The 23,986-nt window shown below is 42.0% G+C and overlaps 1 protein-coding gene and 1 long non-coding RNA gene across 2 annotated transcripts in view; both read right to left on the bottom strand.

Moving 5' to 3' along the window:
- Nucleotides 1-23,986, bottom strand: part of KCNK1 (potassium two pore domain channel subfamily K member 1) — a 57,970-nt gene that overhangs the window by 5,452 nt on the left and 28,532 nt on the right. The window lies entirely within an intron of this gene.
- LOC141581093 (uncharacterized) lies at nucleotides 8,025-22,477 on the bottom strand. Its single transcript, XR_012513605.1, has 2 exons — nucleotides 17,843-22,477; nucleotides 8,025-16,361 (listed from the first exon to the last, which is right to left on the bottom strand). It is a non-coding gene; the product is annotated as an uncharacterized LOC141581093 (long non-coding RNA).

Raw genomic sequence — 23,986 nt, 5'->3', positions numbered from 1 at the left:
TAGAGGCTCTCGCATAATTGTCATGTCAGTAAAATTCAACAGTGGTTGCTATAAGTTTGGAAGTCCACCATTCTTTGTAAAATGCAACCAGCAATTCCAGCACATCAGAGTCTCTGGACTTGAATTCACTATCAGGCTCAAACACAAGTTCTGTGTACTCAGGAGCTAAGGCCCACAACATCTTTTTTTTAATTATTATTTATTTTTTTATTTTTTATTTTTTGAGACAAAGTCTCGCTTTGTTTCCCAGGCTGAAGTGCAGTGGCACAATCTTGGCTCACGGCAACCTCCACCTCCTGGCTTCAAGCGATTCTCCTGTCTCAGCCTCTCAGGTAGCTGGGACTATAGGTGCATGCTGTCACGGCTGGCTATTTTTTTTTTTTTTTGTATTTTTAGTAGAGACGGGGTTTCACCGTGTTAGCCAGGATGGTCTTGAGCTCCTGACCTCATGATCTGCCCACTTTGGCCTCCCAGAGTGCTGGGATTACAGGTGAGACCCACACCATCTTAGACCATCAGGAAAAACTCATCCGAGGCTACCCACTTCACCAGGCCCAGTGTATCCCCTCCACCCCTTCACTTTCCCTAAGGATCCTCATTAGTGTCCAAACCTCAGTCTACACTCACCTCTCCAACAAACTGCTCAGAATGTTCTAACAGGAACAACTGACAAAGTGTGAACAGAACCAAGATCATCCAAGTCTAGTAGGAGAGTAAAGTAGACTCAATGAAGATAGAGATATCAAAAAGAGGAAGAAAACTTGAAGATTAAAGCATGCCAAGTCACAGGATGGAGCAATTGTATACAGCACCCTTGACATGAGTAACTCCATCTTAGAAAACAACTCCATCTTACATTTCACAGGGCACTTTGCCAATAGGGACAAGATGTTATGCTTAATAAATAAAATCTGCATCCACCAGATAAGGGCAAAAACAAGCACATTCTGTCACTATCAGTCCTCACCAGAGGACTCCGTGGCCGTAAAAAGAGCTAGACATCAGTAGCTCGAAATGGCCGTCTTAAACTGATACTGTCTTGCTGACAATTGTGATTAGCACCTGGCATTTGCTGGGAAGGCTCTGCCCCCACCAAACACTCTTCCTTGCAAAACCTGTGGCTCCCTGCCTGGCCCACACCAGGGGATTCGTATGTGTGTGTTGCTCTCCCAGTCTCCCAGGACTGGTTTGTTAACCCTTCTTCTTGTCCCTTTTCTCTTGATGTTATATGTTACTTTGTTTGCTGTGAAATGTTTGATCTGTAACACTTACCTATTGATTAAGTATACTATTAAGTATGGTTTGCAATACAACTGATTTGTGAAGCGGCTTGCGTGCCTGCGGCTCTTGACTACCAAGGGAACGGGAGGTACTAGGGAGAATTGCCTCCTTGCAATTCCACACAGCTCCTGGCTTTTGTGACCGAAATAGCATCAGTAAAAGTCTAACACTATGGAAAGACACAAATGCACATGGACATGGTTATCCCTGACTTTGTACTGCTCATGAGAATACTTCTTGTCAAATATTTTGCCCGATTATCTGGTTAAATGGCACATTCATAAACTGACACATTCCCCTCCACCGTCATTTCTGTATTTTCAAAGATGTCATAAATTCCACAAACATACATTGGAAAAATTGCATTAGGACCAGTGGTTGAAACACATGTCTGTTTTCCTTTCTACCAGGTTGAAGTTATTCCCAAATCAAGCCAATCAGGGGACTCTTTATCCAACTGATGCCAACAGAGAACCCAGCTGGGCCTGGGGCCGGGTGGCTATTTTTAAAAGCTCATGAGCACTTCAACTTAAAAGAACATGTCTGAACAAGTCAATTCAGGAAAAAGCCAGCTAAATACGTTTTTTAAATGAAATTGGATTCTCACAAAAATCCACATGGGTGATTATAATTGAAAAACAGTTTCAAAATCTGATCTCTAAAATAATAAACAAACTCCTCAGTTGCAAATCCCCCAAATTCTCTGCTTTATACCTGAGGCTTATACCAGTATATGTGGTTATTAAAACGCTTCCTCAATTATTCCCATCTACAGCCTTGCCACAGCAGAGCCAAGGTTCTTGATCCACTGCCCCGGAAGGTACAGTTTATGAATGAACTACAGCCAGGCCCCGGAATCCTGTGAGATTGTACATCCAAGTTCTGGTGGAGAGATTCCAGGGCTTCGATCCTCCAGAGATTCGCATCCCCAGAGATTCCAGGGATTCCAAAGGGGTCCTCAAACGGTTAAGAACCACTCTTGTTCTGAGAATCCATTCCTGAATGCCTTTGGTCCCTGCACACCCAGCTGCTCCTGGAATGCAGTGGCTAATTTTGACATTGAAAGAGGGAAATGGGCAAGTTGGAGAGTGTCTTGAGAATAACATGAAGGATGGTGCCAAATAATGTTCACGCATCATATGGAAGCGGGAGCCTTTGAATGTTTCATTTTGAGAGGAAAAAAAAGTGTGAAAGAAGAATGAGACTTGTTCTGAGGAAAGCAGCTGATATCACAGAATCACCTGAATTAATGGGAGCCACAACTTCAGCTAGGCACCAAGTAGGGCTGTTTTGAAGCTTGCAGAGATCTAGAAATAAAGTCTGAAAATGGAAATGTATTTAACCGTAAAAAAGCCAACAGGAGAGCCATTCACAAATGTAGTTACTAGCTTGTGACTGAAAGGAAATATTAATAATAGTGCTCACACAACCAGAGGGTCAGGCAGAAGCTGCAATGGATGAATTTAGCTTTGACACTGATTTTGTCAAGAAAACAAGATCAGCTGAGTCACTTGGACTCCAAGAAGCCCTTTAAGTCTATTTTATTACTTTTTTTGGTAGCCTTTTTATAAATTAGCTTTACTAAAAGTGTAACACACAGCCCAAATCTTCAGTACCATCTGTTCCAATAATTTACATGATTTAGGTTCTAGGAGAGAAAAAAAAGTAAACAAACTTGTTGTTTAAAAATATTTTAGCTTAGGAATTTTCTCCCAAATTAGCTCTTTTCATTAGAATGTTAACTAAATCTCATTTACTAAAATGTTATCTCCAAGCAATAAAGATAATCATTATAAGACTCTAAGACCTCTCTCAGCAGTAATGACATTTTTATGCTAGTACTGTATAAATATGATATATTCCCACTAAGAGATTAAAAATCACCACTGTGCAGATCCTTACTGAAAGTAATTTTCCTCCTCTGATGTGTACATAAATAATTTTTTGTTAATGGAAAGTAAAATATAAAATTTACATCTCATTTGCATTCCATACATTTAACACAGGCCATATTGAGTAAACCACCCTCTGCATCAACTATGCACATTTCATTTGCTATAGATGGCTTAATGATCTGACGGAAACTTTGTCTTACTGAATTTTAATGAAGTGGTGAATAATTTACTTAAGTCCAGTCAATTGAACCTTCAGATAAATCACGAAGCAAAACTTATATTTTTGAATCTTATGATCATATTTAACTCCATTACAAACCACAAAGAATTTAGCAAAATGTTAATAGATCTGGCTCACTTGGGTTAAATTTTTCTGAGGCCGGTCATCACATAATTTTTGGACCCAAAAGATTGAACATAACAAAGACCGCTGAAAAAAACTGACCTCAAAATTAGTTATGATCCTGAGATAAAGCTCTCACTCACTAATGTTCTTGAATTCTAGCCTCCTACTCCACAAATGCTGGGTTTTCTGTTATGAACATGCACATGTGGGGCATGTCTGAGTATACATATAATGGGAGGTTGTATTGACGACAATCCCCTACAAAATTTGCCTTCCCATCTGGCTACTCTAACTACAACAACCCTGACATTATGCTGGCTAATTCCCAGTCAGGGGCTATGCCTTGCTAGATTTTTCTGATATTTAAATGCTCCTTAATGAGGCCAAGACAGAGAACCTTGTGAGCTCCTATTGAGTACGTCAGAGCAAGTCACTGATATGCAACTTCTTCACATATACCAGATGCTTTTGAGAAGGGTGCAGCTTACCATGGCCCCACGTTGTAACCCCGAGCCTGTAACTGTATCACTTATTTGCATTATTTAGTATGATATGGAAGAATGTATACATTCTTCATTAAGTTAGTTTGATACATGTGAAGAAGAAGGAGGAGAAGGAGGAGGAGGAGGAGGAGGAGGAGGAGGAGGAGGAGGAGAAGCAGCTGCAAAAGAAGAGCCTCAGTCTCTCCACCACAACAGATATTGAAATCAGTTCCAATGCTTCCCCTTCTGTAAAACAAAATTTACTTTGCAATCCTGGAGTTCAGCTTATTAATTGTATCTTTCCCACTGGACTGTGTGGCCCTGGAGAATAGACCGCGTCCTCTCCTACTTTAATTTCTCCAGAATCCCCAAACACAGCACTGTCCAATCTACAGTGAACAGTAACACTGGTGCTGTTAGTGACTTCAGTGTCACATGGGCCAGAAACTCAATTGTATAGTGAAACTCACTGTGCAGTGATGAATAAGCTTCAGGTCAGGTTGACTTTCTCTGAGATTTTCATTTTGCACTTTGCTTGAAGTAAGTTTTTGTTGCATATTTTCCAAAAAAAAAAAAGCTAACTTTGAGATACCTTGCATACAACAGGATTTCATAATTCCCTTTTGACAGCAATACTTTTCATGGATAAACTCTGTTCCTCCTTCCTGTCCATGCCATGCACACAATAAGGAATGTACATCTTCTCTTGTTTTGCTTATGTTATAAAAGGAAGTTTGCCAGAGAAAGAAGTTTCAAGGAAGCTCTAAATAGACTGAAGAGAAATGCTGACAGACTGAAAGTGGTCTGTAGTAAATAGACGTGACCAAGGAGACACAGAAGGTCAGAGGTCACAGAGGTAACAAGTCATGGCAGGTGCGAGTGGTCTAGGGTTTTCTTGGGATCACTTTTTACTGCCTCAATCATTTAATACTTTTCTAAACACTTACTGTTGTTTCTACTCATTCATGAATGGTTTCTTGTTAACAAGCCAAGACAGAGAGGCAATATCATTCCTAGTTGGAACACTGCATCAATACATTACCTTAGGGTGGACATCTGAGAGAGGGACTAAATTAATACACCACACGTAAAAGCTAGAGGAGCCAGCAAACAATTCAAGTGCCACAGATGAGAACCTTGCTCTTTTTGCAATGAAGTTTCCACTAAAAATGGCGGCACAGCGGAAGAACAATTAGAAAGACTAACCTAGGGCATAGTGGTGGATGCAAGTAATTCCAGCTACTTGGGAGGCTGAGACAGGAGAATCGCTTGAACCCAGGAGACAGAGGTTGCAGTGAGCCGAGATTGCGCCATTGCACTCAACCCTGGGCAACAAAAGCTAAGCTCCCTCTCAAATAATAATAATAACAGCATAGGCAAGGGGAACTCATGGATCCATCAGTCTGAGGAGATAGGTTCTGGAAACTAGGAAAATGGACTGACAACACCCAAGGAAAAGAGCCACACCTTGCTGCTTGCCATATGTGTATACGCTGTAGTGTATGCAGAACTGTGAACCTTCTTAACAATTTTCAATCCTAGACTTGCTATTTCCACTCTATAAAGAAAAAGACTGAGTTTTTGAGAATTTAGACAACTTGCTCAAAGTCATGCAAATAACAAGTTGAGCCCACAGACTTTGCACTCTACCACTCCAGATATATTATATGATGCAAAGAATACTGATGCATCAAAAGTCAACTCAAGTCCTAATATTTCTTAGAGGCTCTCAGTGAGAGGGTGGTGTTACTGGCTACCTGCAAAAGAACAACAATGATGTCTTTCCTGTGGTGCCATGACGCTGATTCTAAGATAGTGAGACTGAAATGAGAGGACAGGAGAGAGCAAAAACATGTTTAGTAACAAAGGACTGTGCCTCTCACACACAGAACTGGCCGGTGGAAGGAACAGCCTGGGGTGACTCTACAGATATTAGAAGGTGGGTCAGCAAAACATCTATTAAGGGCCAGAGAATGTGCGCATAATCTACGTCCCTTTCATATTCTTGAAATAGAGTTTGGAGACACATAGATGAACTTCTATGGTAAACAGTAAGGTCATCAATGAATAGGATAGAGAAATGTCTCTAAATTGTGACAAAGAAACATGAAACATACCAAATTAGTGGTGACTTTGAAAAGCAGAGTTTCTGTAGCAAAAATTAATATCAGTGATATAAGCACAAAGTAAATTCCAATAAAATACTTATCTTCCTATTTAAATGATAACTCTGATGGAATTCCTGTTTATAAATAAATATCTAATTGCAGAGATACGACCAGCTAAGTAAGATAGGATGTCCAATAGCCCAGAGAATGAGTTATATTCTAAAGACATGAACATAAATATCAGGTAAAAGTTGAAATCAAAATTGTACATTATGATTATAAATTACTCAACACATAAGTACATTTTCTTTATACAAATTTCAAACAGCACTGATGCAGCAAATGTCCCCTTGACTACCCATGTCTTCTTCAATTCTAGTTCTCTCCAGAAGTTACTGTAAGGAGTTTTCTTTGAATACTATATGCTGGAGATGGCTCCATTTTGAATCATGGAAAACTCCCTGTTCTTTAAACACAATATTCTACTCTATACAAGCACCATAACTTATGTTAATCACACCCCCCCGAACAATGGAAGGACATTTAGAGTGTTTCCAATTCTTCACTATTAGAAACAGGTCAAAGACAGCCTACCCAAGTCCTCGGAGTCACTGGTAAGAGAGTATAACAGAATGGGCCATACAATCTCTAATATTCCCTTCTAGCTCTGTGCACTACACAAATGTTCAGCTCAAAATAGAATTTACTAGCAGAAACTTAAAAATAACGCCCCTAAAGCTTCTAACAACCCACTAGCTTCTTGCAGAGGCCATTCCCAGGGGTTATATACACAGTGCCTGGGTGGTGTGTGTTCAAACAACACTCATCTGGGTGAAGTGTGCAGTACTGTGTCTTCCAGGTGAGAACTGGCCCCTTGCCCTGATGTAGCTTCCTTTACGTAGGAAGGTTCTCTTATCTTCCTTGGGCTTTCTTCTGTACTTCTCATGTTTGTGTTTATTGTTTTTCTTTACTTAAGAAGGAGCTTGCCAGCAGTAGAGTCGATGTATCACATAACATTTCAGCCAACAATGGACCACATATATGACAGATTATACTGGGCCTGAGAAACTCCTGTCACCTAGCAATGTCGTAGCCATGGTAACATCATAAGGCAATGCATTACTCAAGTGTCTGTGGTGATGCTGGTGTAAACAAACCCCCCGCGCTGCTATTTGCATGAAAGTATAGCACATACAGTTATAGTGTATGTATATATATATATAGATAATGATAATAAATGACTGTTGCTAATATATATATTTACTATTTTTTACTAATTTTTATCATTATTTTAGATTGTATTCCTTCTACAGGACTTGCCTGAAGCTGGTTTGCGTTTAACATTTTTTTAAAAATAAAAAATATTTAAAATAAAAATAATGTCAAATGTAAATCAGCGGCCGGGCGCGGTGGCTCAAGCCTGTAATCCCAGCACTTTGGGAGGCCGAGGCGGGTGGATCACAAGGTCGAGAGATCGAGACCATCCTGGTCAACATGGTGAAACCCCGTCTCTACTAAAAATACAAAAAATTAGCTGGGCATGGTGGTGCGTGCCTGTAATCCCAGCTACTCAGGAGGCTGGGGCAGGAGAATTGCTTGAACCCAGGAGGCGGAGGTTGCGGTGAGCCGAGATCGCGCCATTGCACTCCAGCCTGGGTTAACAAGAGCGAAACTCCGTCTCAAAAAAAAAAAAAAAAAAAAAAAAAAACAAACAAACAAAAAAACAAATGTAAATCAGCTTCAGGAAAAGTCCTTCAGGAGGAATTCAGAAGAAGGCATTATCATCATAGAAAATGACAGCTCCATGTGTTACTGCCTCTGAAGACCTTCCAGTAGGACAGGTGTGGAGGTGAAGATCCGGACCCGGTGTCGGCCTAGGCTCATGTGTGTGTTTGTGTCTCATTTTTTAACAAAAAAAAAAAAAAAAAAAAAAAAAATTAAAAAATTTTTTAAAAATCTGAAAATGTAAAAAATAAAGCTCACCAAATAAGAATATAAAGGAAATGTTTTTGTATAAGATGATCATGTTTTAAGTTAAATGTTATCACGAAAGAATCAAAATTGAAAACATCAAAAAGTTTATAAAATAAGTTACAGAAAGCTAAGATTAATTTATTATTGAAGAAAACGATTTTAAATAATTGAACTTAGCCTAAGTGTCCAGTGTCTAGAAAGTCTGCAGCAGTGAACAGTAATGCCCCAGGCCTTCACGTGCACTCACCACTTACTCACTGACTCACCCAGAGCAACTTCAATTTCTGCAAGCCCCATTCATGCTAAGTGTCCTATACAGGTGTCTCATTTTTTAAAATCTTTCATAGTATAGTTTTACTGTATCTTTTCTAGGTTTGGATATATTCAGATACACAAATACCATGTGTTACACTTGCCTACAGTATTCAGTACAGTAACATGATAGACAAGTTTCTAACCTAGAACGATATGCTGTGACATCAGCTTTGTTTAAGTACACTCTGTGTTGTTCACACAATGACAGTAACAACATTTCTCAGAACATATCCCTGTTGTTAAGTGACGCCTGACTGCAGTCTCATTTTCTCTCTTGGGGTCTAGGAGTTAGCATACAGTCTTTTACATATAAGGAACTGTTTTTATTAGATGATTCTGGCTTAATATGTAGTTTTTCCTTTTTATCTACCTGCTTATTAATTTTGTGTTCCAAATTATACAAGCAAACAATCTAATTTTCTAATTTTAAAGTAAGAAATTTGGCCAAGTTAGAAATTTCTATTATGAATACTTTCTTCGCTAAGCATTAAACATTTTCAGGGTTCATTCTCTATCATTTTAAAACACATAGAATTATTCACTTTCCTCCTCAAACTAGTAAACTAATGATATCCAACTCTAACGGACCCCTGTTGTTCCATTTCTATATGTTTTCTTTTCCCTACCACTGTTTACTGTTTAACTTTGAAATGTATCGGACTTAGCTTGAGAATTTAAATTATGACTTTTTGTCCTTATTTTTTCATATTTTAGAACTGCTTTTCAATCCATTTTTAAGCTATGAATCCCTGCCACGTCTTTTCACACCGCCCTCTGCATACTCTCACAAATGAAGATCATCTCATCAAGCCTTGCTTTCCAAAACTGAATTTCAAAAGAAACATGTATGTTGCATAAACTTTTTCAAATTCTTTATATTCCATTTCTCCATTGCCCTTAAGCTGGTGAGTACCTGGTTGACAGCCCAGCTTTTAATCCACTACCTTCTGCTGTAGGAGCCTAAGTTTGTCAAAGTGCTAACAAAAACTTAACATTTTTAAGTTATAATTTAGCAAAATTTGCAGTAAGATATTAATTGCTATAGTAGAATAGCATAGGAAACAGTCAGACCAGGGCCTGCTTTCTTTTTCTTTTCTTTTTTCTTTCTTTCCTTCTTTCTTTTCCTTCCTTCCTGCCTTTTTCCCTTTCCTTTCTTTCATCTTTTTTTTTGAATCATCATAATTACACAGTTCCTTACGAAAATAAATGAGGTAATAATCTCTTTATCATCCCAGATTCCTGCAGACAATATGGCTCATTCAGTGGTGCCATCTACTGCGCACTGTGATTTTATGTCTTGCTAGGTTACTGTGGGCATATAAAGGCAGCACAGGAACACAACCCACTACTGGATATGGTTAATAACCACACGGCTTCATAATTTTAGTACAGCTTTCCCCCGATTCCAAGCGGTCACATTTCAAAACCATAAGAAGCCTACCTAAGGTTTTTCATAGCAAAACTTACTGACACTGCCTTGGTTGCGGGTGTTGGGCTGAAGGGGGCAAAAAGCAAGGAGAAAGCAGCTCTTGTGAAAAGGTGGATTTTTTTCCACTCTCACCAAAGCTAAAATAAACGTATCCTCACTATGAACAGTGCCTCATCCCCCCAGTGACAAACAAAATGTGCTTCTCACTCAGTACTGGCCGTCTCTTCGGCAAGATTCTCCTTTAATATTTTCTTACTGAACTACATGGCAGGTTAATTAGAAAAGACACTTAAAAAACAACATGCTATCTAATTCTCTAGCAGAGTATACTTACAATGTGTTATGACTAGGATCAGTAAAAGTAAATAAAAGAGACTTAAAATGAGGCTTTGGGCTGGGCATGGTGGCTCATACCTGGAATCCCAGCACTTTGGGAGACTGAGGTGAGAGGATTGTTTGAGGCCAAGAGTTCAGAATCACCCTGGTCAATATACTGAGCTCTGCCTATACAAAAACTAAATAAATTAGTTGGGCATGGTGGCATGTGCCAGTGGTCCCAGCTGTTTGGGAGGCTGAGGTGGGAGGATCAGACTTGAGCCTGGGAGGCGGAGGCTGCAGTGAGCCTTGATGGTGCCTCACTGCACTCCAGCCTCGACGACAAGAGGGACTCTGTCTCATTTTAAACAAATAAATAAATGAAGCTTTATTGTGTGAAAGTTGATCATATGAAATGAGTCATTCTTGGCATACCCAACGAAGACACAGTCAATAAGCCAGGGGGAGAAAGCCCTCAGGGTAAAGAACATTGCTGTAAAAACCCGTAATTCTCTGCAGGCCTGGCAGCTGACACGGACACCGAAACCAGTTTTGTCAATGACTACCGAGAGGACCCAGAGCGACTCTCAGACTGAGTTTGTGCACCGCCGCCACGTACCAATTGGAGCTTGCTCCTCAAAACTTTGCTGGTACCAGTGAAACTTCTCAAAGAGAAATATGCAACAGTTCTCCATTTTATAAAACTGCTAACCTTCTCTTTGTTCTTCAGAGATAGCATTCTCAGTTCACACCGGAGATGCTCTCTTCCAGTTTGTAAACCGGTATTGCCAGTGAAACTCTCTTTTCTGTTATCTAGCCATCCTGGTGGTCCTTTGGATGACACTTGTTTAATTTTGTAAACCATTTGAAAGCAGAGATGTCAATGTTACAGCTGCTGATGGTCTCAAAGCTGTTGTTTTTTTCAGCATCATTTCCTAGATACTTAAAATCCACAAAAGTAGAATGCTTTATGATTAACTAAAAATGATGAGAAGCAACTACCAAGCATAAGTTTAAATGCAGTCTAGGATACCCTTGGCATTGGAGCAGTTTTTTTTTTTTTTTTTTTTTTTTTTTCTCACATGTTACCTCGGTTGCTCTTCATCCAAGGGTATCTTAGTCAGTTCAGGCTGCTACAATGGAATGCCACAGGCTGGGTGGCGTATAAACAACAAAAATGTATTTCTCACAGTTTTAGAGGCTGGGATGTCTCAGATCAAGGCACCAGCAGATTCAGTGTCTGGTAAGGGCTACTTCTTCATAGCCTTTTGACTCTGAGCTCACAGGCAGAAGGAGGAAGGAGTCCCTCTTAGGTCTCTTTCATAAGGGCACAAGTCTTATTTACGAGACCTCCACAGTCATAACCTAATCACCCCAAAAGGCTCTATCTCCTGATACCATCACCTTAAGTAGGTGGGGGTTAGGATTTCAACATATAAATTTGGGGGAGAGACAAACACTCCGACCATAACATTCTACCCCTAACCTCCCAAAATTTCATGTTCTTCTTACATGCAAAATGCATTCAGTTCATTCCAGTGGTTCCAAAAGTCTTAACTCATTCCAGTATCTACTCGGAAGTCTCTAATCCAAAGTCTCATTTAAATAGCACCTACATTACATATGGGTGAGATGCAAGGTATGATTCATTCTGAGGCAATTTCCCCTCCAGCTGTGAATCTGTGAAATTAAACAAGTTAAAGACTTCCAAAGTACAATGGAGGGACAGGCACAGAAAAGACATTTCCATTTCAAAAGAGAGAAACAGAAAACAAGAAAGGATAGAAAGGTCCCAAGCAAAGTCCAAAATTTTGTCTTGAGAATAATCTTTGGCTCAATGTTCTGTCCTCCAGGCTCACTGGGGCTGTGGCCCTGCCTTCCCAACCCACAGGGTGGCAGCCCTCCCCGAAGGCTGCTCTGTGCCCTTGTGGCTCCCTGAGCTAGAATGGTGTCTGTGGCTCTACAGCCTGGGGTTGCTGGAGTGGTCCTACCACTCAGCTATCCTGGATGTTGCTCTAGCAAGGGCTCTCTATGGGGGCTCATGCTTGCTTGCTCAAGCTTTTGCACATTGGAGCTGTGATGGAGGTGGCAGCCCCAATGACTTCTGCATCACCTTAAGCAATAGGTTCCACTTGTTTGACCAATCTCCTTATCAGATGGTTATTTGGCCACACCCTTGGTGTTCTCTCCCAAGGTGCCTTCTCTTTTTTTTTTTTTTTTTTCTTTAAGAGATGGACTCTCATTATGTGTTACTCAGGCTAGTCTCAAATTCCTGGGCTTAAGTGATCCTCCTGCCTCAGTTTCTCTAATAGTTAGGACTACAGGCATGAAACACTGTACCCGAGATCTCATTTTTTTTTTAATATGGCTAGGGTGAGAATTTTCCAAATCTTTAAGTGCTGCTTCCCTTTGATTAACAATTTTGTCTTTAAATCTTTTCTCTACTTTCACATTTTAATGTAGGCTGTCAAGAGAAGCCAAGCCACAACTTTCACACTTTGCTTAGAAATTTCCTTATCCGAATAGGTAACTTCAGTGCTCACAGCTCTACCTTCTGCAAAACACTACAATACAGGCACAATTTGGCCAAGTTCTCTGACACTTTTTTTGTTTATAATTTTTTTTTTCCTTTAAGTTCTGGGATACATGTGCTGAACATGCAGGTTTGTTACATAGATATACATGCGCCATGGTGGTTTCCTGCACCTATCAACACATCATCTAGGTTTTAAGCCCTGCATGCATTAGGTATTTGTCCTAATGCCCTCACTTCCCTTGCCCCTCTTCCCCATGGCCTTCTCTCCATTGTCCAATAACATGATCCTCATTTCCCTCTGAGACCTCATCAGACTGGCCTTTACTACCCATATTTCTGCCAATGTTCTGTTCATGACCGCTTAGGTATTTTCTAAGAAGATTAAGGCTTTCATCATAGCTCTCCTCTTTTCTTTCTGAGCCTTTACCAGAATCATCTTTAAAGGTCAATTCCCAGCAATGTAGGCTTTTTCTCGTGTGCACCTCCAAACTCTTTCCAGTTTCTACCCATTAACCATTTCCAAAGCCACTTCCACATTTTTTGGTATTTGTTAGAAGCACTCCCACTTCTTGGTCCCAATCTCTAGAAACAGAACCGGTAGGATATATATAGATATTTAAGAGGAGATTTATTAAGGGAATTGGTTCATGCAATTATGGAAGCCAGCAAGTCCCATGATATGCCATCTGCAAACAGAAGAACCAGGAATGCCAGTGTTGCAATTCTGCCCAAGTTTGAAGGCCTGACAACCATGAGGCCAATGGCATAACTCCCAGTCCAAGGTCAGAAGAGAGATGTCTCAACTCAAAAAAAGACAAATAACCCTTTCTCTCCCTTTTTGTTCTATTTACCCTCTTAATGAATTAGATAACGTCTACCCATGTTGGTGAGGGTGGATCTTCTCTACTCAGTCTACTGATTCAAACGCTAATCTCTTCCAGAAACACCCTCACAGATGCACCCAGACATAATGTTTTAACAGCTATCTGGGCATCATCTAGTCCAGTCAAGTTGACACAACAATTAACCATCGTTCGGGGAATGTGTTTTGAAATGTAGGTTTTATTATTATTCAGGTATAGTGAGGCCAACAGACTAGGATATTTGCAATTGAAAATATAGCTTGTTCAGGTTTCAAAAGTGGGGCATGCCAGGCCATGCTGTGGGGTCACCTGGGGAAACGTCTGTTGGTCAGGACACAAAGGAATCAAGGGGGGACCTTTATTGTGGTTTAATGGGTGAAGAAGCATAAGCAGGTTTAGGGTTGGCTGGTTTGAATCATTTCAGTGAGCTTTGGAATATAGGGGTTGTTCCCACTTGTGTGGTACCAGGCCCTGGGGTAATTGAGGCAGAGCATTAGTGGCTCAGAATGTGAAAACCTGATAAAGAAGGTGGCTGGGGAATTGGGCTCCAGAGTGTTCGGCTTGCATAGGAACGGCATGCTCACAGGTGAGTCCTTTACTCTCCTTAGGAATTGGCCAGCTCTGGGAGGGGCAGTTCCTTCAGGGTCAGCAAAGCACATGATGTCAAAGCATCTGAATAAAAAAACAATATGGAAGGAGCACATGACCAAAGCCAAGTTCTCCAAAGGCATGCCCACCAGCCTGGCCTAGAAACAGTCCCAACCCTGAGGAGCTTGTTCTAGTAACCAAACCAGGAAGCATCCAGTGTACTGGATAGTTACAGGGGAGACATACTCAAAAGCACTTAAGAAAAAGTCAGGGAATATGGTCTATGGATGGTTATGATATGACTAGCATGAGCTCCTGAAACATTTAAATCACCCCCATGTTTGTTACTAGTTAACTCTTGTTCTCCCTCACCCCAGACCTGTGAAGAGCATTCCAATGAGAAAATATAAGTAAAGCATTTGGTATGTTATGCTTTATAGGCATCACCTCCTTTAATCTTCACATCACCTCTCTCAGATAAGCATGCAGACCCCTATTTTACAAATAAAAAGAATAGGGGATTAAATAGTTTTACAAAGATCTGAAAGCAAGTGCATGATAGGGGCAGGATTTGAACCATGCGTTTATCAATCTTTTATGTCTGGCCTCACGGGTAATGGTGAGGAAGAACAAAGAAAAATCAAAGAGGGGTGATGTCCAATGATGTAGAAAATAAAAGCTGGAGAATGAAATCCCTGGATGTTTCCAGAATAAAGGATTGCTCTGAGATAGAATGGACCTAAGACAACAACCATAGGTCTAACCCACCCAAGCAGGAGCTCCCAGGAAAAGCAGGTCTCAGCCCCCATGATCCAGTGGCTTTCAGTGAGAGCAAGGCTACAGCCTCAGAACACTTGTCCAGTCCTTCCTGGATCTGAGCCTGACTGTTGCTTGGCCCTGTTTGTTTTTAACTCCTGGTGGCCCTTGCCTTGGGGTTGCTGTCAGGTAAAGGCTACCTCTGTTGCCTGATCACCTTTGTTCACCTTTGGTCTAATCTAGGTGAAATGTCCAGTTCATCCCTCGTCTTCCTGTTCTCAATTCCATGAGAATAGGAGTAAGAGGGTTTATATATCCTCATGGTGAATGTAACCCACATAAACATCTTGTAGGAGACAGCCGGCTGTAGGAGATGAGGCAATGCCATCAACGTGCCCTGGTGTTCTCACACCAGCTGCTGCTGCCATGCCCTTGACAGATCTACCTCCACCCTCGTGTGGGAGTTAGCACACTGCACACGCCCTGCTCCCATCTGCGTGTCTATCAAACACAAACCCACCTTTCTACCTGGGACGTTGAAGAGAAAATTAGAAACCTGACCTTGATTATTTCATAGCAATAGCAGAAACAGAATAGCAAAGGCGGAAACACACAATATATTCTAGTATGTCCCCTCCTTTTTCTTAATTTTCCTTTCTCACTGTCTTTACCATTTCTTAGAAATTTCAACAGGACCACAGAGTGAAGAAAAGTTAAAGAAGCTAAGAGATGATAAAAGTAATTTTTCCTAAGCCTCACTTTTTAAAATGAGGTTGCTGATCTATTAACTAAAGCAGTATTTCTTCCACCTGCCACCTCCTCTGGGTTTGCCTTCAGGTTTGACATAAGCATGCTGCAGCCATCTCTACCCTGAGGTTTAATATTATGCTGTAAAGCCTTTTCAGTAATGCACTTTTAGAATGAGGTTTTAAAATTCGTGCTGTAGGCATTTTTCCCCGGGGTGTAGATGCTGTGCAGGCAACTCAGGATTTGGATTTCTTTTCCTTCAAGAACAATTGGGCACTTTGCCCAATGGAAGACAGACTGAAAAGGTAATGGGGAAAATGCTGGGTGACAAGAAGACACACCATTTACTTGATGCTGAGTTTCCACACTCCAAACCTGTAAACAATCAATGCAGTTCTTGCTTGCTCCCAAGGCTTAACTGAGACTAGAGGGTAAAGTGGTCCTAAATTCTCATATTATATAAAGGGATGTGGGAATCCTAGATGCTCTGTGGAATCAAACCAAGCCTCCACGGCACCATTCACAGGAACTCAGAACAGCCACTTGCTAAGGCTTCTGCTGCCCCAGGGAGGAAAACACGGTATCCATTTTGCCGTGGTGAGAATCTCTACGCCTTTTGAAAAAAGACATTCTTGAAATAAAGTCAAGAGATTTTTTTTTTGTTTTGTTTTGTTTGGTTTGGTTTTGGTTTTGTTTTGAGACGGAGTTTTGCTCTTGTTACCCAGGCTGGAGTGCAATGGCGCGATCTCGGCTCACTGCAACCTCTGCCTCCTGGGTTCAGGCAATTCTCCTGCCTCAGCCTCCTGAGTAGCTGGGATTACAGGCACGTGCCACTATGCCCAGCTAATTTTTTGTATTTTTAGTAGAGACAGGGTTTCACCGTGTTGACCACGATGGTCTCGATCACTTGACCTTGTGATCCACCTGCCTTGGCCTCCCAAAGTGCTGGGATTACAGGCGTGAGCTACTGTGCCCGGCTAAGAGTATTTTTTTTTTAAGTATATATTTCTATTGTTTGAAAGACTTTATTTAGGGGAGCAGACTAAAAAATCACATTTGCTGAATCTGAGTCCTAGTTTTGTTTCTTATTAGCTATGTTTCCCTGAAAAATGTGATGGCTTAGTTTTCTCATCTGTCAAATATGGATACTATTTCCTATCTCATGCAGGTGTTATGAGGATTAAATGAAACAATACATGTAAAACATTTAGTACAGATGCTGTGCATATGAATTACACTGAAGGGCAACTCTTCTGTTGCTGTGGAAAGAAAAAACTAATGGAATTATCTCCACAATACATACACCCTTTCATATTGGCCACACTCTTCCTAGCTATACCAGTTACAAATGATCTATATGCTCCCCTCTGTTCTCTGCACACATTTTAATATTCCCCGAGTCCTTCTAGAGACCTTTGTCCAGTTAGATGTTATTAAAGTGGTCTCCGAAAATAATTAAAGACAACAGTGCTGAGGAACCAATCTGATATAGAGGAACTGTGTGGCCACTCTGCAGTTTAGAAAGACACTAATGACTCCCCAACAGAAAAATCCAAGTGCTCTCTCTCAAATTCTTACTCCCCTCATTGCAAACTGACCCACTATAATGGCCGCTCACCAAGGTCATGCTCTTATAAGTAGATTTTAGTAAATTCTAATGATTAAAAGTTGGTGGGAACTGTAGGTGTCCTCTCCTAAAAGTTATCTTCTAGGGGGCATGTTACAAGGACAAGAGGCATAAAAGTGTCACATCACCTGGTGTATGCTCAGGGAAGTTCACGCTCTCCTTCAGGCACTTCAGGTTCTTGCAGCCAGATTCAACAACCTTCTAACCAAATCAGGAGAGACAACCTTCAGGACCCAACATTTAGTGACAGAACACAGAACAGGATGGAGTTCTAGACCTAGAATCCTATTCTTAAAGATACCCATTTGCAGCCAGATGCGGTGGCTCATGCCTGTAATCCCAGTGCTTTAGGAGGCCAAGGAGGTAGATCACGAGGTCAGGAGTTCGAGACCAGCCTGACCAACATGGTGAAACCCCATCTCTACTAAAAATACAAAAATTAGCCGGGTGTGGTGGCATGTGCCTGTAGTCCCAGCTACTTGGGAGGCTGAGGCAGGAGAATTGCTTGAAACCAGGGGGTGGAGGTTGCAGTGAGCCGAAATCACACCACTGCGCTCCAGCCTGGGCAACAGAACGAGACTCCATCTCAAAAAAAAAAAAAAATTAATTAAAAAAAGATATCAGTTTGCTGGTGCCCAAAGAGTTCATTCCCTGCTGCTGTCTGAATGTCTGTGTTCCCCGAACCTCCAAATTCGTATGTTAATAGGTAGGGTGTTTGGAAAGTGATTATGTCATTAAGGATTCTGCCTTCATGAATAAGATTGGTGCTTTTATAGCAGAAGCCAGAGGAGCCTATTTGCCCCTTCCACCACATGAGGATTCAACAAGGCACCAGCAGAGAGCAAGCCCTTACCAGACGCCAAAGCTGCTAGAATGTTGATCTTGGACTAACAGATCCAAGAACCAGAATAACCAAGAACCCAGCTTCCGTAACCAGAAGAAACAAATGTATTGCATATAAATTACTCAGTCTAAGGTAATGTGTTATAGCAATCCAAAGGGACTACCTCTTCATGCAAGAGTAGGAAAAAAATATATCTCTAGTCCATCCACATAACTTGAAAACCAACCACTTTACCAATGAAAAATCACTTCCAGCACTCCTTATGCTGAATGGACTTAAGTACTTGCTGAGACATCCTCTAGAGAGTGGATTTCTAGTTAGAGTCTTTCAAATGCTAACTTTCCCTGAGGAGTAGACTCCTACTTAGAAAAATTCAGATGTTAACTCTTTGTCCCTAGGGTGCAGATTAATTGATAAAAATGCGATCACACTCTCTCTGCAGAAAAATACATCTTTTTACTCCTCCTAAGTGTCTGACTATGCCCACAGACTTTTCTCCTAGCAAATCTGGCTTCTCTTGGCTCTAGGGTATGGCTCAATCCATGTGAGATCACTTTCAGAACAACCCTGAGTGGGGTCTTCCAGGGTCTTCCACAGAGAGAGACTCATCTCTCCATCTGGTTCCCAGAATAAAGAAGGTGTGGGGCAAGAGACCCTGTACCCATAAAGGACATGTAACTTGAGCAAGAAATAGACCTTTGTTGGCCAAGCATGGTGGCTCATACCTGTAATCCCAGCACTTTAGGAGGCCAAGGCAGGTGAATCACCTGAGGTCAGGAGTTTGAGACCAGCCTGGCCAACATGGTGAAACCCCATCTGTACTAAACATACAAAAATAAGCCAGGTGTGGTGGCGTGTACCTATAATTCCAACTACTCAGGAGGCTGAGGCAGGAGAATCGCTTAAACCCAGGAGACAGAGGTTGCAGTGAGCCGAGACTGCGCCACTGCACTCCAGCCTGGGCGACAGAGCGAGACTCCATCTCAAAAAAAAAAAAAAAAAAAAAAAATAGACCTTTGTTATTTTTAACCCACTGAGTTTGCAGCCATGTTACTACAGCATCTCCTGGTTAAAAGAAAAATGTACTGATATGCCAGAAAAAAAAGAAAAAGAAAGTGGGTGAGGTACGTGGGATGGATAAAGCAAGAATGGCAGGATTCAGAGAGTTGACAGCTGGCTTGTGTATGCACTGTGTATTTGTTACATAATTCTCTCTTATTCTGTACATGTTTGAAAATAACTATAATAAAAAGTTAAAAAGTTGAGGCTTAGAAATATGGACATAGGAACACGGTTTTTCATTTCAGCAATCTCAGTAGGAAGTTCTAGATTTTCTTTACTCCTTAAAATCCTGCTTTTGAAGAGTCAGTACTACAAGTATACCTTATCATATCAACAGAAAATGAATTAGAATACATAGCTATGGCATTGTATAGTTTCCAGAGATTTACAGCACACCAGCCGTCAGCTCTTGAGCAACATGGAACAGAATTTTTGGAGGAGCCAGGGGTCATCTGCCAGGCTGGAGGGGCACAGACCGAGGAGCGCCTTCTGGTCTTACCAACCTGTCACGGGTGTGCAGTGCTCCAGAAAATGCAATTTCACTAAGGCTACAGGAGCTCACCCACACATGCTGAATCTGACTTCCACTATCACGTTAACTACCATGGATTCACAAGGATCCTTCCAGAGCAGAGGGCCAGAGTAGGGCAGAGAATTCACAGCCGAAACTTAAATGACAAGGCAGCCATCCCTGCTGAGCATCAAGGACTGAACAGTGGAAGAGCAGGTAACAAAGACAGGAGTTAAAGGCCGGAAGCTCTCCCATCCACAGCCATGGCTGCTGTGCCCTCCTCCCAAGGAACCTCAAAACACTCACCTCACTCTTCCCAGGGCAGCTGCGGTGTCCAACACAGGGTTACTTTCACCTTAAGTTTCAACTCATGTTTGCTGAGCCCCAACCACGAACCAGCAATGAGGTTGAACAGCACCACTGACATTCATGTAAGAAGCCGCTGTGATTGATTAAACCAGACCCACCTCTTTCAAGATGAATGGCTAGCAAACACTAAAGGACATACCCAGGGAAATACCAGAGGGATTTCATCCGGAACAAAGTCAAAAGAGAAAGATTTAGAGGAAAGGAACAGAAGCACAGATGACATGCCGTTCATAAAACTGACGCATTAATAAGGGGATCGATGAAGATTAAATACGTGGTTCAATCAAGACACTGTGAATAAAATTTTCTAACTCCCAGAAATGCCAGATTTTAAGAGGAAACAGCAGAAGCAATGTGCCAGTAAGAGGCCTCACTCACTGCTTCAAGTTTGCTGGGAAGATGTATGGGCTCAAGATGCACTCGCTTCCTCTCAGCTGGTTCAGTGTGAGCTTCCATCCAAGCCGCTCTTTAAACACATCTGTCATCTCAAGGCCACCAATGGCTTCTGTCTTGCCAAATCGCTGGATTAATTCTACCCTCATCTTTCTCAACTTATAAGGATCACTTGACTAAACTGAGTCCCCTGTTCTGCCTGAGTCACTTTCTTCCTCTGGCTTCACATACGCCACATTCTCACCACCACCTCCCAGCTCAAGGATCTCTGTTTTCCTGTGTTGGTTCTTCCTTCCCCATGAGCCACCATATTGGAACCCTCCAGGACTCGGCCTTCACACCTCTGTCCAACCTGCTCTCACTCCCTGCACCAGGCCTTTCCTATCTCTTTCACCTTATGCACCTTATGGCCTATCAAAAAAAAAAAAAATTGGTACCAACACCAAAACTGTAGCCACCTTGAGAACTGAGGAGGACCAGTCTGGTCTACCTGTGACATATTAGCAGCATCTTATCTTCTAGGCAGCTCTCCCTGTGTCATCCCATCTTCTATCTTGCCAAATCCCGGAATTAATGAGACCCGTGCCTTTAAATACTATGCACATCTGCGGCTTTTCCGCCCTGGCTGCCCCTAGCCTCACCTGGAGAGTTCTTAAATACATTAGAGGTTTCCTCTTAATCAGTCCAAGATGGAGCACGGGTATCTTCTTTTGGAAAGCTCTTCAAGAGACTCCAAGAGCTAAGGTTGAGAACCATGGATCTACACACAAATGACTGCTAACGTTCTGGCCTTCACCTGTTTTCTGAGCTCCAAATTCACGGCTGACATCCTATTCAAAATTCCATCTTGAATGTGAAACAGGCATCTCAAAATCAATACGTCCATGAAGGAAGTCCTGACCACGCTACACCCAGCACAGCCTCCGTCCCTACCACCACCTCTCATCCTGACAACCTCGGCCCAAACTGTCCCTCCCCTAGTCCTCCTCATTTCAGGTAACTGTATCAGGCAGGCTGTTAGTTCTTCAGACCAAATGTCAAGAAGCTTTTCTTTTTTTCTTTCCCATGTCTCCAACATCTAATCTATCAGCACATCCTGTTGGTTCTCCTTTCAAGATGTTCTAAATAGAGCACTTTTCACTGTCCCCCCTGCTGTTGATGCAAGCCATGTGACTTTTCTCTTGGATTGCTTTATCAGCTTCTCACATTTTCCCCATGGCTGCTGTACAAATTACCATAAACTTGGTGGCTTAAAGCAACAGAAATGTATTGTCTCAAGATTTCTGCAGGGCAGAAATCTGAAATTAAGGTGTTAGCAGTGCCTTGCTCCCTCAGAAGGCTGTAGGGGAAAAGGCTTTCTTGTCTCTTCCAGTTTCTAGTCAGTTTCCTTGGCTTGTGGCTGCATAACTTCAATCTCTGCCTCTATCCCCACATGCCCTCCCCTCTGTCTTGTCCCCTTTTCTGTCTTGTATAAGAATACTTCTCAGTAGATTTCGGGCCTATCTGGATAATTCAGGGTGACCCTATCTGGAGATCCTTAATTACTTCCACAAGGATGCTTTTTCCAAAGAAGGCCACATGCACCAATTCCAGGGATTAGGCTACGAACCCATCTTTCAGGGTCACCATTAAGCCCATTACAACACTATAGGCTTATCTTTTAACAATAAAAATGGTGTCATATCACTTCTGAAATTAAAATCTGCCAATGGCATCCCATTGCAAAATTGGAAATAGGAGGTAATCTTCAATTCCTCGAAATGGTTTACAGAACTCTACAGGATCTGGCCCCTGACTACCTCTTTGACCACTCTGACCACCTTTATACTATTGTTCCACTTACCAAGTCCCTTTGGATATAAGGGCCTTCTGTCTACTCTTCAACAAGCTCGAGATTCTAGCTCAGAGCATTTGCACTCACTGTTCCCCTCGTTTGATGCCTTCTGCCCAGTCTCACAAGACTGGCACCTTCTCTTCCTTCAGACCTCAGACCAATACCGCTGTCCCAAGAGAAGGCTTTCCGATCACCCTTCCGAAAAGAGACTCCCTCCCTCCCTCCCCAGTCACGTTCAAGCTCAGTATCCTGTTTCAATCTGTTGTAGCACCCACTACTACCTAATTGAATTATGTACCAATTGCCTTCCCAACTAAAATGGGGACAGGAAACTTGTCTTGTTTGTCATTGTATGCCTAAGTGCTGAGAAGAGCTGCTCAGTCAAAAGTATGCAGTTAATAAATATCTGTGACTATATGAATTAGTAGGTACTATGGTCTGACCGTGTCCCCCAAAATTCACATTCTGGAAACTGAATTCTCAGTGCAACAGTGTTGGGAGGTACAGCCTTCTGGGTGGCGTGTAAACCACGAGGATTCTTTCCTCATTAATAGATTAAAGCTGCTATAAAAAGGGCTTGTGGGAGCAAGTTTATTCTAGCGCTCTTCTGCTTTTCTGCGACGTGAGGATGCAGGAAGGCCTTCATCAGAGGCTGGTGCCTTGATCTTGGACTTCTCAGCCTCCAGAACTTTGAGAAATAAATTTCTGTTCTTTATAAATCATCCAGTGGTATTCTCTTATGGCAACTCCAAATGGACCAGGACAATAAGCAGTCTGTTTAAGAAGCACCATGAACCCCCTCTGAGATGGGTGGCAGTTTTATCGCAAAGAAATGTGAACTGCAACAGCTGTCTCAGAGTTGTGGCACCCTGGGTGATTTTGTCTTTGTTATCCTTGCTTTTTTTTTTTTTTTTTCCATATTCTAAATATTCTTTGTTTACTATGACCAGGAGTCTGGGTTTGGGGTCAGGTAGAGGGGTGGACAGGAATCTAAACGTTGCCCTGTCTGGAGATGCTGCTAGCGGTGGTATGAGTGAATCCAGCCCTCCCACATTCATGCCCTGGGAAAGGAGAAATGAAGCAGTTTGGGCTCCTCCTGCCAACCTGGTCTAAGACCCCGTGGGCAGCCCACACCCTTTTATGAGGGCCAAGTCTCCATCTTTCTTCTTCTAACTTCTGTAAACAGGTAACAACAGGAAACACAGCCTGAGGATAAAATAAAGAGAAGCACTGCCCACGGGGAGGTAGAGCATTTAAAGGGAACTGACCACCGGGAAAGTACTAGTCTAACAATAGAAACTCATCACAGAAAATGTTATGCTTCCGAAGGGAATGCAAAACCGTGAGCTCATACACAGACATGGGTTCCAGCTGGTGTGTAGTGAGTGGACCGGCTGCTCACCCTGAACATGCTCATCCAGCCATTTTTTTTCAACTAGTGCTCACAGCCTCCCCACTCTCTGCTCAAAGTCCCTTATCTGTACGCTATATCCCCACTTCTCTCACCAAATCCAGTCGTCTATTCCTAACCACCTGTGGATGCGCCACAGCCACCTATAACCCCACATACCAGCTGAAGGAGCCAGCTCCCCTCAAACCTGCTGTGGCTCAGAGATCAGCTCTACGTCCCTGACTCCTCCTTCCTCACCACTGACATCAAAATGGCACCAAGACACCAGGAATGACAGCTCACGTCTATAACCCTAGCACT

Source organism: Saimiri boliviensis, chromosome 14, assembly GCF_048565385.1.
Source record: "Saimiri boliviensis isolate mSaiBol1 chromosome 14, mSaiBol1.pri, whole genome shotgun sequence".
Lineage (NCBI taxonomy): Eukaryota > Metazoa > Chordata > Mammalia > Primates > Cebidae > Saimiri > Saimiri boliviensis.
The sequence above is the reverse complement of the archived record's forward strand: the minus strand, read 5'-3'. Positions and strand labels throughout refer to the sequence as shown.